This window comes from Oreochromis aureus, linkage group 13 (assembly GCF_013358895.1).
Source record: "Oreochromis aureus strain Israel breed Guangdong linkage group 13, ZZ_aureus, whole genome shotgun sequence".
NCBI classification, from domain to species: domain Eukaryota; kingdom Metazoa; phylum Chordata; class Actinopteri; order Cichliformes; family Cichlidae; genus Oreochromis; species Oreochromis aureus.
Genome location: NC_052954.1, coordinates 29490554 through 29506795, shown reverse-complemented (window position 1 = coordinate 29506795; position 16242 = coordinate 29490554).

Sequence of the window (16242 nt, the reverse complement as noted above, 5' to 3'; positions counted from 1 at the left end):
GAATCCTGTCCACTCATTACTTTCCTAAGACAATGAAAGGAGGAACGAAAATAAGTGACAGTATTAACAAAACACTGAGCAGCTACATGTATTTTACCAGATAAACACACAAGCACAGCAGGCAGTGATACAATAGTTATCTGATACTACTGGAGGACCAACAGTGCTATCTAGGCACAGCGACAGGCATTGAGCTGAACTGAAAATATTTACTACAGCAAATGTTGAAATAGATATATGTGTTGATTGGCTCTACTTTTCATAAGATAAGATAAGAGAAGATAAGATGACCTTTATTAGTCCCACAGGTGGGAAATTTGTTTTGTTACAGCAAAAGTGCAAAGTTATAGTCAACATTGCAGATTTAAGATCAACTTTAACATTTTTTAAAAAAACTGTTGGGTAACTTAACTGCCCTTCCGTTTTAAAAACCCTACAAGTCTAACTACACATTTCAGGTTACAAAGCTGCGGGCTAATGTTTCATGTAACGTAACGTTATCCTTATTAGCCAACTTACAACTACAATCACCGACTTTTTCCTACACGTTCCGTTCAAAAAGTGACAACAGGTATAAACACACCGTCTGCCTTTTCTTGAACAGAATGAGTAAAATAATCTCACAGTTTAAGAAAGTGCACAATATATTACTCCATTAACCAAAACTGTGCGTTTCGGTGTCACAAAATTCACGAAGACTGACATTACCAAACAAAAATTCCCTCCACGAAGAAGCTTCTTCTTCTTCTGATATTATTTTGGCAGATATGCCTTTAAGGCGCTTTACTGCCCCCCAGAGGATAGCGAAACTACTACAGAATTCTTATTCGCCTGCAGGCTCCATACTCTGCATACTCTGAGCAGGAATTCAAATCCTGTCAGTTGCTCCAAAGATGTTTGATTTTACCGCGACACTATCCAGCTGTTAAAACGAGCAGATGTACGAGGTAAAGTGCAAACGGATTTCAGTATAAATAGAAACATTAGAACTTGTAACCTCAAAACTGGAAGACTGACTCCAACATCAGAGGTTTATGTCCAGATTTTTCATTTCTAATCTTGTTCATAGAGGTCATTTCCACTGAAGACGTAAACATCTTCAGCTTTGGGGATTTGATACCTCCAGCTTAGCTTCCTGTTTTTTTGGTTAATGCTGCTGTATCCAAGCCATACATCTTAGCAGCTCTCACTACTATTTTGCAAGCTTTCCCTTTCTCTTGTGCTCATTCTATCTCAAATGACCCCTGACACCCACCTCCACCTACTCCACTTGCACTTCTCCTTCACCTCTCTTGTGGTGCGCTGTCTGGTGCTTTGGATGGTTGAGTCCAGGTTTTTAAACTCATCCACCTTCATTGTCTCTACTACTTGTAGCTTTACCTTTCACCATTCACACACATCTATTCTGTGTTGCTTCTACTGGCTTTCATTCACCTTCTGTCCTGAGCATATCTCCACCTGTCCAGGGCCCTTCAACCTGTTCGCTACTCTCATTACAGATCACAAAGTCGCTAGTGACCTGCCTGACCTCAACCTTTCAGCCTGTTGATCACCACCATGAAAAAAAAGAGAGCAGATAAGGACCTTGATGTAAACCCACCCTCTCCTTCAACCCATCAGTCACTCCTACCACATAACACAAAACAAAGCCCTCTGCCTCCATCTTCTGGACATTTTATGTCATTACATGAAATAGTAACTCATTTAAAGTTCAATTTAACATTATTGTACAAACAATCCATGTATACGTATTTTAGGGAGTTATTATAAAATTAGTAAAAAAAAAGTCTTGAATCACCTTTTATTCAGACTTCAGTACATTTTGTAGTCTTTTTGTAACCTGTACAGTCATTGGTCGGGACTGGCAGATTTTGCAGAGTCAGAATCAGGATTCGAATGCATCATTGTGCTAAGCATTTGCTCTTCAAAGATGAGCTCCATAGACTCTCTGTAGGCTCCTCTTATTGTGCTTGCCTTGTCTTTTCTTTCTATATTTATTGATTTCTATTATTATTATTGTTCACATGAGTGCACTTGTAATATGGCAATGCCAGAGTTGAAGAAAAATAGCAAGGAAAAAGGGGTAAAATAGGTAAAAAATATGATAGCAAGAGGACAGAGCACAAGTGGGAAAATGCAATGGGTCTCCAACTGCTGCACCTGTAAGAAAACACATCCAAAGAAAAGCACCTGAAAAGTGAAGAAATACATGCACTAACCAACAGTCTTGTTGTGTTGTGTGTGTGTGTGTGTGTGTTGTGTTTGTGATGAAATACTTGATAATGAGGGTGTGAAGGCGCAACAACGCCCTCCAGGAGCCAGAGGCATAGAGAAAGACCCAGGGGACTCAGGCCATCTGCAGCCCAAGAGAGTACTAAAGACCCAAGGCCACACATCTCGATAACAACTGTGTGCCCACACCATGGAGGGATGCCCCAGGCAGAGCCCCCGCAGCCAACGGTCAAGATCCCCAGAGAGTATACTGGATTTCACAAGAACTGCACTGCAAATCAGCAGCAACAGGTCTTTGGTTCAGTTTTGATTTAAATGGTTTTGGTTCGGAAAAGTACCATCGGATTTTGATCTGCAATGCAGTGGCACCTGGAAAGTGTCTGATTACCAGGGGCCACATTTTTCAACATTACAGTGATCCCAAACACACTGCCAATGCACTAAAAGCATACCTGGACAGAAAAGCACACAATAAAACACTCAGTCATGGATTGGCCAACATTATTAAAACAGTGTGGAATCATCTTGACAACTGACAACACAACAAAAATCAGCCAACATCCAAAGAACCTTGTGGTGTCCTTCACGAAGTCTGGATAACTATTCCTGAAGCCACTTAAATGAGCTTTGCCTAAAGGAGTTCAGGCTGTGTCAAATGTGTTAAAGAATAAAGGTGGACATATCAAATATTGACTGCCAAGCTTGTTTTTGTCATTTATGCTGCATTTGTATGTATGATTACAGCTGTATATTTCAGTAAACATCTGAATCCATCTCTTATTTTCCTAGAAAAATATAAAGAAATGAAGAGTGGTTCAAGCCTTTTTGCACACTTTTTTTTTTTTTTTTACCAAAAGTAAAATAAACATGTTTGCTTTAAGTGTGTCTTCACACATACACAGCAAATTCAAACTCAGATGGTTTGAATAATTGTACCATTTAACCCAAAGAGAGATGTTTTTATGTGTGTGATTTTCCATGTACCTTCATAAAATCACATATTTGCATTTCAAAACCTGAGAGGACCTCTGCAAATGGAAATTTATTCAAGATTAGTGAGATTTCACAGCTGAACTAGAAAAATGCAGATCCATCCAAACATCCATGCCAAAAAGAGGGGCAGATGCTTGGCCAAAAACAAGAAGCAAAATGTAGTTTAGAAAGTGACCAGAAAGTGCATTCTTAAACTAAAAGTGGTCCACAGAACAAAAACTGTTTGAAAGCACACACTTTCTCTCTCTCTCTCTCTCACACACACCATCTCAAGGGAGTGGTTTTAAGGGGATAGAAAGACAGAATGAACAAGGGGAAAAATCAATATCTGAAGTACTGTGGCCTGGAGTAGTTAGCGGTAATAGCAGAGGGCTGAGAGGGATGGAGACACACACTCACTCGCACACAACCTCACACTCACACACAAACACACACACATACAGTAAAGGGAGACAGATTGTGAAACAGGTTGCTGCAGGTTGTTGCTAAGGTCAGAAACAACTCTTGTCAGGGCAGCAGACAAAGAAATAAAGACAGAGGGGGAGATATGTCCTCTAATTCTCTCCTATCATTATCCTCATGGCACTGATAAATGAAATAAGGCTTTTTCCTCCGTGTGTGTGCCTTTGTGATGATAACAGGTCTTTTGTGGAGAGAGATGTAGAAACTGAAGTGCCGGGAGAGAGCTGAAGCACCAGCAGTCGCCGCAGAGAGATGAATGTGCGGACCGCTCCTCTCGGCAAGGTATTTAATCTCTACTTGATCAATCAACAGCAAATCAATGCGAATTCACGGCTATTTGGCAAACAAGGCGAAATCATTTTTCAGCAAAGTTTGTTTTTCAGCCAGACTCGAGAGTTAAGTAGGCGATGAGTCACCGCCGCTGGGTTGTGACATGACAACAATATCTACAGCCTATGTTTAAAATGAGTCTGGGTGTCAGGAGAGAAAGATTTCATTACTTATGGATGTGTTAGGGACGGGACAAGATGGCATAAAGTCAAACTGAGTTATTTTCACAGCAGCAATCCCCTATTTGGATGCTCTGCTTCTATGCTCAGCCATTTGCAGACTCTTCCTCTCGATGATTCAATCAGTTTCTCACCTGGAGTTTGAGTTTGCCACAGTGCTAACCCACAGAGTAACCATAATTTATTTTTTCCCCCAATACAATGTCCCCATTGACATATAGGGCAATGATTTATATCAGATATACAATTTTGTTATGTTCCAAATGTCTTGTTTGCTGCGTCTGCAGCCATCAGATCAGCAATAGATCAGCACTAAAGTGTTCAGGTTTACAAGCACCATAATCTCTGGTGGCCACAAGCTAGTGGAGAAAAACAAATAAAAAGGTGCAAAGATCGAAATACACATTAAATGTATGCTTTGTTAACATTGGATGCTTTGTCTTTTTGGATCACATATGAATTTTTCTTTGTCTTCTTTACAAGACACTTGATATTAGCTGCTTATAAACGTTTAGATGATATAATTTTAGTTTTTGCTGCTTTTTTTCACAGTAGAAAAGACTTTCACTCGTTTTGATGTTTGGTGATAAGTCATACTTTATGGTGAGAAAACTCTCCTAAGTATAATATCCCAGGTTCAGTGGGTGCAATATGGCTCCCCTTGAGGACTGTATTACAGACTGATCAATCGTGGCTCCAGGAGACCAGCATGACTCAATGAGTACAGGCAGGTGGCCATCACCTTTTTGCTGCAAAGAAAAATTGGGTTGTCAAACCATCATTCTCCCTATTTTGCAGAAAGTACTGGGTGTGGAAGCTCACTGGGAGAAATGGTTGGAGGTTTCACAGAAAACACAGTTGCACATAGTTTAACACTGAGAAAAAAGTAACGGTTTTAGTGAAACAACAGTAGTATTGTTTAAATAGTGAAAGCCAAGAGAAGTTTGTTTTTAAACTTTTAGCTCTAAAATGAGGATGTGTTGCAGTGAAAAACAGAACATTATTGTTCCTGTGAGATATTTCTCAGTACTTGCATATAGCTTAGCAGTTAGCTGAGCAGAGCAGTTATGAAAGAAAAACCCTGCAAACTCTGGCATGCATGGCATAAATTCTTCTGAGATGTTAGAGATTTCATTGAAACAGCAGACAGTTTTATGCTTATCAGGACTTCAATTTGGCTTTAAATTAAATTATTAAAAGATTAAAAAAACCATCCTTATTCATGTCGTACTATACCAGCTCTGCTGCCCTTCAGTTTAGCCCCTGCTTGACAGCATTAGCTTCCAGCTCTTTAAGGTCCACCTTTGTAAAAGGCAACTTTCTTTGAACTGGCAGGAGTTGTGGAAGCCTGCAGAGGAAAAGTACTCAAAATCTGTGAGCAACGCATTAAACATTTGAATACGTTTAACCAACAGTGAGGGAGAGCAGCACATGCACTGTGCAAAAACAAAGATTAGAGTAGGATGTTTTTGTTTGACAATATCTTTATTATTTTCTTAATGTGTTACACATCCACAATTTTACTCTGTAAATCACATCGACTTTTTTTTCTGAATGTCTACATGACCCTGTCAGTAAAGTGTATGCATGTTAATTGGCCTTTGTGATGTCACTCATAAACAAAAGATTTGAACAGCAGTTTGATGGGACTTTTGTGTTTGTGTTATGAAGGATATCCACTCTTATTGATATATCAAAGAGCATGAAAACCTGAGCCTGAGAACACTGTCTGAAGTCTGAGCCTATGACTCACAGCAAATACTAGCACATATAGTGACCTTATTTTCTTCCGTCTTTAGTCATGACCTTTTACAGGTACAGAATCAACTCTTTTCCACAAGGTTTAGGTGTGTTTTGGGGAATTTTGGAGGTCAGAAACTAATGTTGGACAAGAGATCCTGGTTTGCAGTCTCTGTTCTAATTCAGCCCAAAGTGTTCTATCAGGTTGAGTTTTGAGCATTAAGAGTTTTTTTCACTGGAACTAAGGAGCCGAGCCCAATTCCTGAACATCAACCCCCTCCACCCCTCTCCACCCTATCCACTACACTTGGCACAAAGCAGTCAGACAAGTACCGTTCTCCTGGCAACCTCCAAACCAACTCACCAGACAGAAAATCGTGATTCATCACTCCAGAGAACTTGAATCCACTGCTCTTGAGTCCAAGGGCTGCATGCTTTACACCACTGCATCCAATGCTTTGCATTGCGCTTGGTGACTTGGATGCGGTTGCTCTGCTGTGAAACCCATTCCATGAAGCTCAGATCTTACCTAATCTGAAGGCCACATGAGGTTTGGAGGTCTGTAGTGATTGATTCTGCAGAAAGTTGATGACCTCTGTGCACTTTGGCCCTGGGCATCCACTAATAATGCCACTAACAGTTGACTGTGGAATATTTAGTAGCAAGGAAATTACACAACTGGACTAGTTGCATCCTATGACGGTGCCACGCTGGAATTCACTGAACTCCTGAAAGTGACCCACTCTTTCACAAGTGAATGTAGAAGCAGTCTGCATGTCTAGGGTCTTGATTTTATAAACCTGTGGCCACTGAAGTGATTGGAACACCTAAATTCAACACTTTTCACAATATAGTGTGAGTAAAATAGATTCACTTTAAAGTTTATGTAAAATTCATGTAAAATTTTAATTTGTCAATCTCCTTATACAATGAAGGAAAGGGAATGCTTGTATATACGGCACTTCAATAAGCACTGAAGATGAAGGCACACTGGATGTGAGCTCTAATTTACAGGAGCTTTAGTCTTGGTAGCCTTTTGGTAGCCAAACGTTAACACTTTCATTTGTCATATAAACAGAGAGAAAGCATTACAGTCATGTGGAAAAGAAAGAAAGTTTTCGCAGGACTCTATGCAGTCCAGTGAAAAACCTAAGCACACCCTTACTGCTTCCATTGGAATAAAATGGGTAAGCAGTAGCCAAGTGTTGCTAATCACATTCATTTGGTTAATTGATCAAATTGAGCAAATGCGACCATATCAATAAACGCAGAAGTTGTATCAGTTTACTGGTCTAGAGCATTCAGCTGTGTGTTAAACGAATGGCACAATCTTCCCAGTTGTGGATGTCCCAGCAATTTCACCCCAAGGTCAGACCGTGCAATGCTCAGGGAAATACCCAAGAGCTACACCTCACACTCTCAGGCTTCAGTTAGCATGTTAAGCATTAAAGCTCATGACAGCAAAACTGGAAAAAGACTGAAGTTTTGCTTGTGTGAAAGTATTTCCAGGAGAAAGATTCTTCTTTCTAAGAAGAAGATGGCAGCATGACTTCAGTTTGCAAATTTGCATCTCAATAAAACCTCAAGACTTCTGGAAAAACACACTTTGAAAAAACAAAAGCAAAGTGGAGATGTTTCTCATAATGCATTTCATATTGATGGCACAAAGACCTCCTACCAGCTGCCAAGCACAGTGGTGGAGGGGTGATGTTTTGAGCTTGTTTTGCAGCCACAGGATCTGGGTACGTTGCAGCTATTGAGTTTATAATAAACTCTGCATGCCAAACTAATTAGAGTCAACTACAAGTCTGAAAGCTAAAGCTTAGACAGTCTTGTTTCCTGTTTTACTTTGATAGTCTGCGTCTTATGTCAGTGTATCCTGCTTTGCTTCCTGTGTCTCATTAGTCAGATTATCCCCAGCTGTGCTTCCCTCCTGTTTCTCATTCCCTCGTCGCTCTCTCATGTATTTAAGCCCTGTTTTTCCCTTTGTCTGTTGTTGTGTTGTACCTCGTCAGTGCTGCGTTTCCTCTGTGTTTCTGTAGTTCCAATTTTGTTTTTTGTTTCTTGTTTTCCAGTTTTCTGAGTCCTTAGTTCTGCTGGCTTCTAGTTATTGTGCATCGTTCCTTATTTCCTGTAATGTGAGTTTTTCACAGCACAATAAAAGCTGCCTCATTTAGTTCATGTCCTGCAAGTCCTGCATATGGGTCCAGTCTCCTGCCTGCCACACAGCAAACATGACAGGTAGGTCAGAAAATCTATAACCGAATGACTGAAAAAGATAAAAGAATCAAGAAACTGACTGAACCTGATTGAAATGCTCTGATGACCTTAAGAGCGTTGTGCATGAACAAATACCCACAAATTTCAATGAATTACAGCAATACTGTAAAGAAGAATGGGTCAAAATTCCCGTACAAAGATATGAGAGACTTTTAAAGTCATATACAAAACAATTGTTTCTATAATTTTATGATGGGATGCAATTGGTATTTCATAGGACTGTATATTCCCACTAATCAAAGTCTATAATGCAGCATGAGCTCAGCTTACAAGATAACATCAGCTCAGTGCAAAAGTAGAATTGGAGTTCAGAGCAGTGTGAAGACATACACAAGATTTACATGACTGCATTTACTGGGCTTCCTTGCAGTGATGAACCCACAGAGAATTGTCACTTATTGCAGTTTCCCCCAGCCTCTCCTCTAAGTGTGTTTTTACAGCCCACAGCTTAAGTGTTTTATTTGATCAGTGTTGTTTCCAAAAAAGAACAAAAGGGGTAAAAACCAGACCATAGCAGCACACCAAATGATATGCACAAAAGGTTGGCAAACAGAAGAAACATATCTGTAATAGGAGCCAGCTATGAGCATAAAAAAGCCAAAATAGCAGACTTCGAGATACAGGTAGTTATGCAAAAACTCTTCTTGCTCTCTGCTTGCTGAATGTGTTAATAGGGCACTGTGAGAATCAGTGATGACTCCTGGGCCAGGCAGAGCCCTCGAGGTGAGAACTAAGAAATAGGGATGGAGGGTGAGGCACAGAGACGAAAACTATCTGGCATGTTCAGCAGGAAGACATTCATAGATGTGCAGAGTTTTCTTTTATGCTTTAGTATCCATATAGAAAAAAGTACACTTGTAAATAAGATGCATTTAAGTTGCTGAGTGTCCTTTCCATATTTTCTTACTGTTTTTAAAATTAAACTTGGTGAGTAGTTTAATCATTCCTGTTCTAATATTAATTTTCTGAACTGTTACTTGGATGATGGGTAATCATCATGAACACTGCACAAAAACAAAACTGAAGACGAGTTAAACAGCTATCCCAAGTAAACAGAAGAAGAGAAATCACTCCATACTGCCACCAAAATAAACACATTTACAATTAAATGCCAAATAACCACCAAACAAACAAATATCCACAAGCACACACTAAACATAAACCCACCCACAAAAAGTCTGGAAAAAGCCACTCTGGCAATTTGCTACCATGCCCTGCTGACACTTCTGTCTTCTCTGCAGGCCACCAGACTACAATTACAGATGGGGGGCATTTCAGCTGTTATCTGAGAGTAACATATGCATGAAGACACCAGCAGAGACTCTGAAACACAGAAAATGAAATTTGTCTCTCAAGGTCTCTTCAGAGAAAAGAGCAACACCTCTTTTCTGAGCTTCGGTCTGATGGGAATGTCAAGGATTGCGCAAACTGCTTTTCTTTTTGCTTTCCCCACAGACCTCTGCAATTTGAAAACAAAATTACTCTGACACTTCTTTGCTCTCTACTTTTCTTTCCATGCTTGTTTGAAAAAGAGGCACATAATAATTGCTGCTTTTTACTCTAAGGAGCAAAAAATAAAAAGAGCAATTAATGACCTTGGTGACCTTGCTCCAACTCCTGTCTGTCTTTTTGTCTCTCACAGGCCAAAGAATATGTCACTTCTATCCAGCCTCTATTTTGCATTTTTCCTTTTACCATTCATCCATTTCATTACTCTGAGACACAAACTGTGCGTGTGCAGGCTCACACCAATGCACATGCATAAAATACACTACAAGGCACCCATCTAGATACATAAACAGAAAAAGAAGCGCTTTTGGAGAAAATTGGATGCGTAACATGGCTATGAAAAGACAGTAATATTCCAGTTAAACCTCTTTATTGACAAGCTCAGTGAGACTGTGTGTGCCTGTGTGTTTTATGGCTTCATATTAGCTCTAAACCCCATTGGGTCTGTTTCTTCATCTCAACTAATTTGTGTTTTTAGTGCAGGCTAATGGACTATTATGAAGTGCAGACACATAAACTGCATACAGTTGCAGCGTGCGTATATGTGGGTGGTTCAGAGGGTGTGTGTTTGCATGTGCCAACTTAGTAAGAGAGTTTCTCTCAGATGATCAGTTTCAAGTGGTGAGGATAGATTGGATTTAACTTTATACGTGAACCTTGCTTCTGTTAATCTCATTCAATTAGATTTTTACATTTCCCAAGACACAGTAATTAGCTCACAATAAAGTGCCACTTTACAAGACCCTGATTACAACTGTGGAGCTGGAATTAAATGTTCAATTAACATTACGCTGCACTGATTTCATAGGGAAATGTAAACATGTTACTCATGGTAATGGTTGTCTATTAAAAAGTTTGAAATTTGGTAATGATTTCACTTCATTGCAAGGTTTGAACAATGCCAGTCGTTACCTCTCATGGTCACTAATTAAGAGCTTAATAAGTACAAACAGTAATGGAAAAAATACAATTTGCGGTTCAAAGGTTTACGTGTCTCATTAGTTTAAGGAGACTTATTTGCTCTGTAGAGGCATTCGCTGTCATGAGACTACAGGAATGCAAGGTTTTTGATCAAGAAAGAGCACATAAGGATTGTATTTGTATTCTTGTTTGCATAAGCCTTGGCACGCTGCTTTTTGAACACAATATAACAAGGCTCTGACACTTTTTCTCCAAGTGGTTAGGCAAGGACAAGTTTACTGGGGCCCCAACACATCACACACAGGAACTGCCATCAAAACTCATGCCATGACAGTTCTGGCAGACCGTTTTTGTGCTGCTGTTAATGCCAGAGGAGATCTGAAACTCTGCAGTTACTGAGTCAGGAGAATGTTGGCATTTCCTGCTTGAGCTGCTGTTGCTTCTAAATGCAATACCACTTACAGTTGATCATACTTTTACTTTCAGTATCATCAGTCACAAAAGCATATGTGATGCAGGAGAGCCCATTATATTAAATATTATTTGGCACTGGAAAATCATAAACAGACAATCAATTGTATGTTAAGTACACATCAAAAGAAGACCCAGACTGTCACCCTCAGATGAGAAGGACTTTGTTGAGAAACAACCCAGCAACAACCAACTAATGCTGAGTAAGAAAGAGGCTCCTGCTTTAAAATCAAAACTTTCAAGCTCAACTGAAATTTGAAACTTTCCACGTGGGCAAACCAAATGCTTCCTGGAGAGGTATTTTGGTCTGACGAGACAAAGATTGAGGTATTTGGCCAGAACAAGAAGAGGCCAAATACCTCAATCTTTGTCTCTTTCAAAGAACACTTGAGCAGCTCTCCAACATGGTACAGGTAGCATCATGCTCTGATACTGGTACATTGCACAAAATGGAAGGACTAATGAATAAGGAGGACCGCTTCCAAATTTTTCAATTTAAACCAACAGCTAAATAGTTGAAACTTGGACACAACTGGGTATTGCAACAGGGCAATGATGTGTTCCAAACACATATCAAAGTGGGTTTTGGAATAAATAAATGAGGCTAAGAGCTTCTGGTATGGCCTTCCAAAGGCACTACCTTCAACTATATTGAAAAATTTGTTGAAGCTTTGAGATTAGTGTTTTCACATCCACCATTTAATAAAAAAACAAAACAAACCAAAACAAAAAAACCCAAACTGATCTCACACTGCTCATTGGCTAACAACTTGTATTCAGTGTCAGAGGCAGACACCCTCTCCACTTTTAGGATTAGATTCAGAACTTTCCTTTAAGTTAGCGCTGTATCAGTGCTAACTAAACCCTGAATCCTCTCTTAGTTACACTGCAATAGAGCTAGGCTGCTCGGGGATACCCATGATGTGTCCAGTGTTTCTTTTTCACTCACTAGGTGTTGTATACCGCTCAGCATTTAATCATTAGTTATAATAAATCTCTGGCTCGCTTCCACAGTGTGTCTTTGTCCTGTCTTCCTCCCCTCGTCCCCAAATGGTGGGGGCAGACAGCTGCCCCTCTCTGTTCCACGCTCTGCCAGAGGTTTCTTCCTACTAAAAGGGAGTTTTTCCTTCCCACTGTCACCAAATAGCTTGCTCATAGGGGGGTCATCTGTTTTAACTGTTTGACCTTACATTATATAGCGCTTTGAGACAACTGTTGTTGTGATATGGGGCTATAAAAATCTAATTGAATGGAATTGAATTGCCATTTATAAATCATTAACCAATAAGTATACTGCAGATAATATTTTATTTAATAATTATAATTTTTTTTTAATTTAATATGACCCAAAATGAGTAACTGCGCACTCATGAAAGTGTTTCACGCGATCAAGTCAGAAAGCTGTTTTCCCATAGACTCCTTATTTCAACCAAAGTTATTGCCATCAGGTGGCCTTCAGATATAAAGCATGTTTAAGGCACTTCTGTATTGGCTTAATTTTTCCAACCCATAAGCTGCACCTATCTTTAATCACTTTCATGATTACATAGTGAAAAAATAGCACTTATTGTAACCTAAATACATTATCACTATGACAAAAACTTCAAGTTTCAGTGTCTTTATTTCAAGGATAACAAACTAAGGATGTCAAACTAAGAACATTCAAACAAGGAAACAGTGCTGTTTGGTCCATGTAGAAGCAGAAGCATGGTGAATATGCAAGGCCTCTATCTCAAAGCCATTACAGGGAAGGTCTAAGGTATCTCTGTGTCCTCGGTGCTGGAGACAGACAATGAATCATAGCATACCGGTGAATGAGGTCACTTGTATTGAAATTGAGACTGCACTTATTGTGCAAATGACCTCTGAAACACCGCCCAAAGAAAGTTCCTTAACAATATATATTGTTTATTGGCCTGACTTAGAGTCAAACTTTGAAACTCCTGCTTAATGATCAGTGAGATGTGTGTACTGCCTTTTCATTTTTTTCTCTCCAAAGTTTCTCTGTTTGTCTCTGAGATCCAAAAAAGTTCCTCCATTATTCCCTCAGACATCAGCTGCCAACAGCTATCGTGCGTGCACTGTGAGCGATATGGGCTATGGCACCCACTTACTGTCTGAAAGCACCTTTAAAGGTACTAAACAAGAAAAAACTGCATGTAAGGAATGAATAAAAACCACAATAGTTTCAACAAGTTTATACTTATTTTTAATAAAAAAAAAATCCTCATCCCTTTTTCTTTCTGAGGGATGAGGATGTGCCATGGTTTGAATGATTTTGAGGGATTATTTCCTCTCATTTCTCCCTGTGGATGTCAAGTGATTGAGTTTAAGCAAAATGTTACATATTAATCCACACATAGATATGAAAATGTGCAATTTGGGATAAAGAAACAAGAATAAAAGAGAGAATTTGCCAAAAAATAAATTAGGTTTGTTGTGATGAATTTTTGAGCTGAGGCAAGTTTTTTTCACATTATAAATGAGATTATGCTCCAGTGTTAAAGCAACAAACAGCAACGATGGTGAAAATGTAGAAGAAATAGATCCAAAGAAGTGAACTAAAGAGGACAAAATGTCAGTTGTCGGTTCATCCAATCTCTGGGTCCAGTGCACTGTACAGACCATCAGTCAAACCTCTCAGTCTTTACCGAATGACCCGTTCAGTCTCTTCACTCAGTATGTGACAGCACTCATCTTTTCAGGCTCAGCCAGCCAGCCATCTACATACACATATATATTTAAAAGTAATACAAAGAATAAATAAAAAAACTATGTATTATAGGTATTATACAAAAAGGGGTACACAGTATTACTTATCATTTATATCTAACCGAATATCAATCAATCAATCAATCAATCTTTATTTATAAAGCACTTTTCATACAAAAAATGTAGCACAAAGTGCTTTACATGGTTAAAAACAGCCTACCCCACCCCACCCTCCCACTCACTCCCCACACTCTCATAAAAGCATGTATCAGCATCTCCGTGTTGGCCCGAGAGACAATAGGGCGGACTCTGGCTATAGTTTTTAGATGATAAAATCCAATTTTGGTTACATGTTTAATATGTGGGATAAAACCAAGCTCAGAGTCAAAAATAACACCCAGGTTTTTCACTTGTAGCGAAGGACATAGTGAAAATGCCTGTAATTTAGACAAGAGTTTCTCTCTCTGAGCCTCAGGACCGATGATTAAAACTTCAGTTTTGTCCTGGTTAAGCTGTAAAAAGTTTTCTACCATCCAAGATCTTATATCTAAAATACAGTTAAAAAGGGCATCCATTGGTCTGGTGTCATCAGGAGACACGGAGATGTACAGCTGAGTGTCATCAGCGCAACTGTGGAAGTTCACTCCATGCCTCCTGATGACACTGCCAAGAGGGAGCATATACAAATTAAAAAGTACAGGGCCTAAAACCAACCCTTGAGGCACACCACATGTATATAATGCCCTCGTTTATCTCCCATGTCTTTAGACACTTTAATTGGTTGCAGAAAAAAACTGTACCACATGTGAAACAAACATATCAATAAACAATTATTGTTCACCAATGATGTTCAGCGTGTGGTTTCCTACACTGATTGCCCATGCTGAGAAAAAAGCTGAGATGTCATGTGGATAATGACACCAACATGAAACCTTACAGATATTGTCCTTTGTACAAATGTGGTGTTTTTCTACCACAACACCTCTTGCAGTCTTCTCTCTCTGTTTCCTTACATCCGTCAAAATCACCCACACTAACTTTAGCCTTAACAGCACCCAAATGCATGCACTAAAAAATATATGTTGTTGCTATGAAGCTGTGGAAAAAAAGCCATAAAAAACTTTTCTACTGACTTACAACTGAGCATTCTCACACAGGTTTCTATGAGGACTGACTTACTTTTGGAGGCAGCTTCAAGTAACCATTAGAATTTCAATTTTTGTCACTTACACTTTGGTTTCATTTCTGATTTTCTTTTTTTTTTTTTTTTTGGAGATGACTGCTTGATCTAAGGGGTCCTGAGGCTGCATCACCAGGCCAAATGTCATCCATTCACTGACAGCGACCTGGCACATTCCCCGAAATCCGAATCCACTCTCTCCATTAACAGTCTTACAGGGATACTAAGGCGAGCAGCCAGCTATTTCTTTGGATCAAAGAAATGTCATAGCTGTACTCCTTTGTGTGTGTGTGTGTGTTTCGCTGAAGTATCATTTTACATGTTTTTGCCAATAATGGAGTAGCATGGAAAAAAATGAAGTACATTAAATTGATACCCTGTCCTGCTCTAGGGAGAACAGCAGGAGACTGTTCTTTGACACCCACCACCACTTCACACTGACTGATTTTTCTCCCAGTGCCTCTGCAGGTGATGCAAGACTCAAAATATAAAGTATCCAAATAATCTTCTTTTCTAAGAAAAATCCTTTAGGAATGATTTTCATATGGTCTTGAATGGTTTTCATATTTATGTTGTCCCCTTCCCTCTCTGTAATACATTGCACACACATGGTACCCTCCTTGCAGAGCCCAAAACATTACAATAGACTGTTAGTTTAATGTGCACAGCTGACATGTGATGAACTGTGTACTGTGTGCATATAGTTTTTGTTTTGAGCGTGTGAGAGAAACAAGCTGTACAGGTCCTGATAAAGCTCGCATCTTTCCAAGGACCTGTTCGCGTGTCTAAACGAGCACTGAATGCATTGTCTGTGAGTGCGTTTCTGTTCTCGAGGCCCTCTCTTGTCTCCCTCTTGACGGGTTAAACTTGTCAGCTTCTGCACTTTTGCGATGAAAGCCTTTGTTAAAACAAACACCAACTGCAAACTATGCCTGCCTCTGGAAACCATGCTGGCTTCTATTTGAAGGTAAACACATTGTGGGTGTTTTGTACCAGGAACAAATAGCAGATTTCTCTGCTCAGGGTCTTGAAAACAGCAGGGTATTTTTTTTTTTTTTTAATCCTTGTGACAGAGAAGCAGACATCTTCTTTGTTTGCTTGTCTGGGGAAACAGCAAGCACGAGCATTGTCACACTCTGTGACTGTTTCTGATAACCTGTTTCCATTAAAAACGGTAGTGGCTAATAGTCTCCATCTGTGCAGGCTAAACAGGAAAGGGGGCCCTCAAGGGAT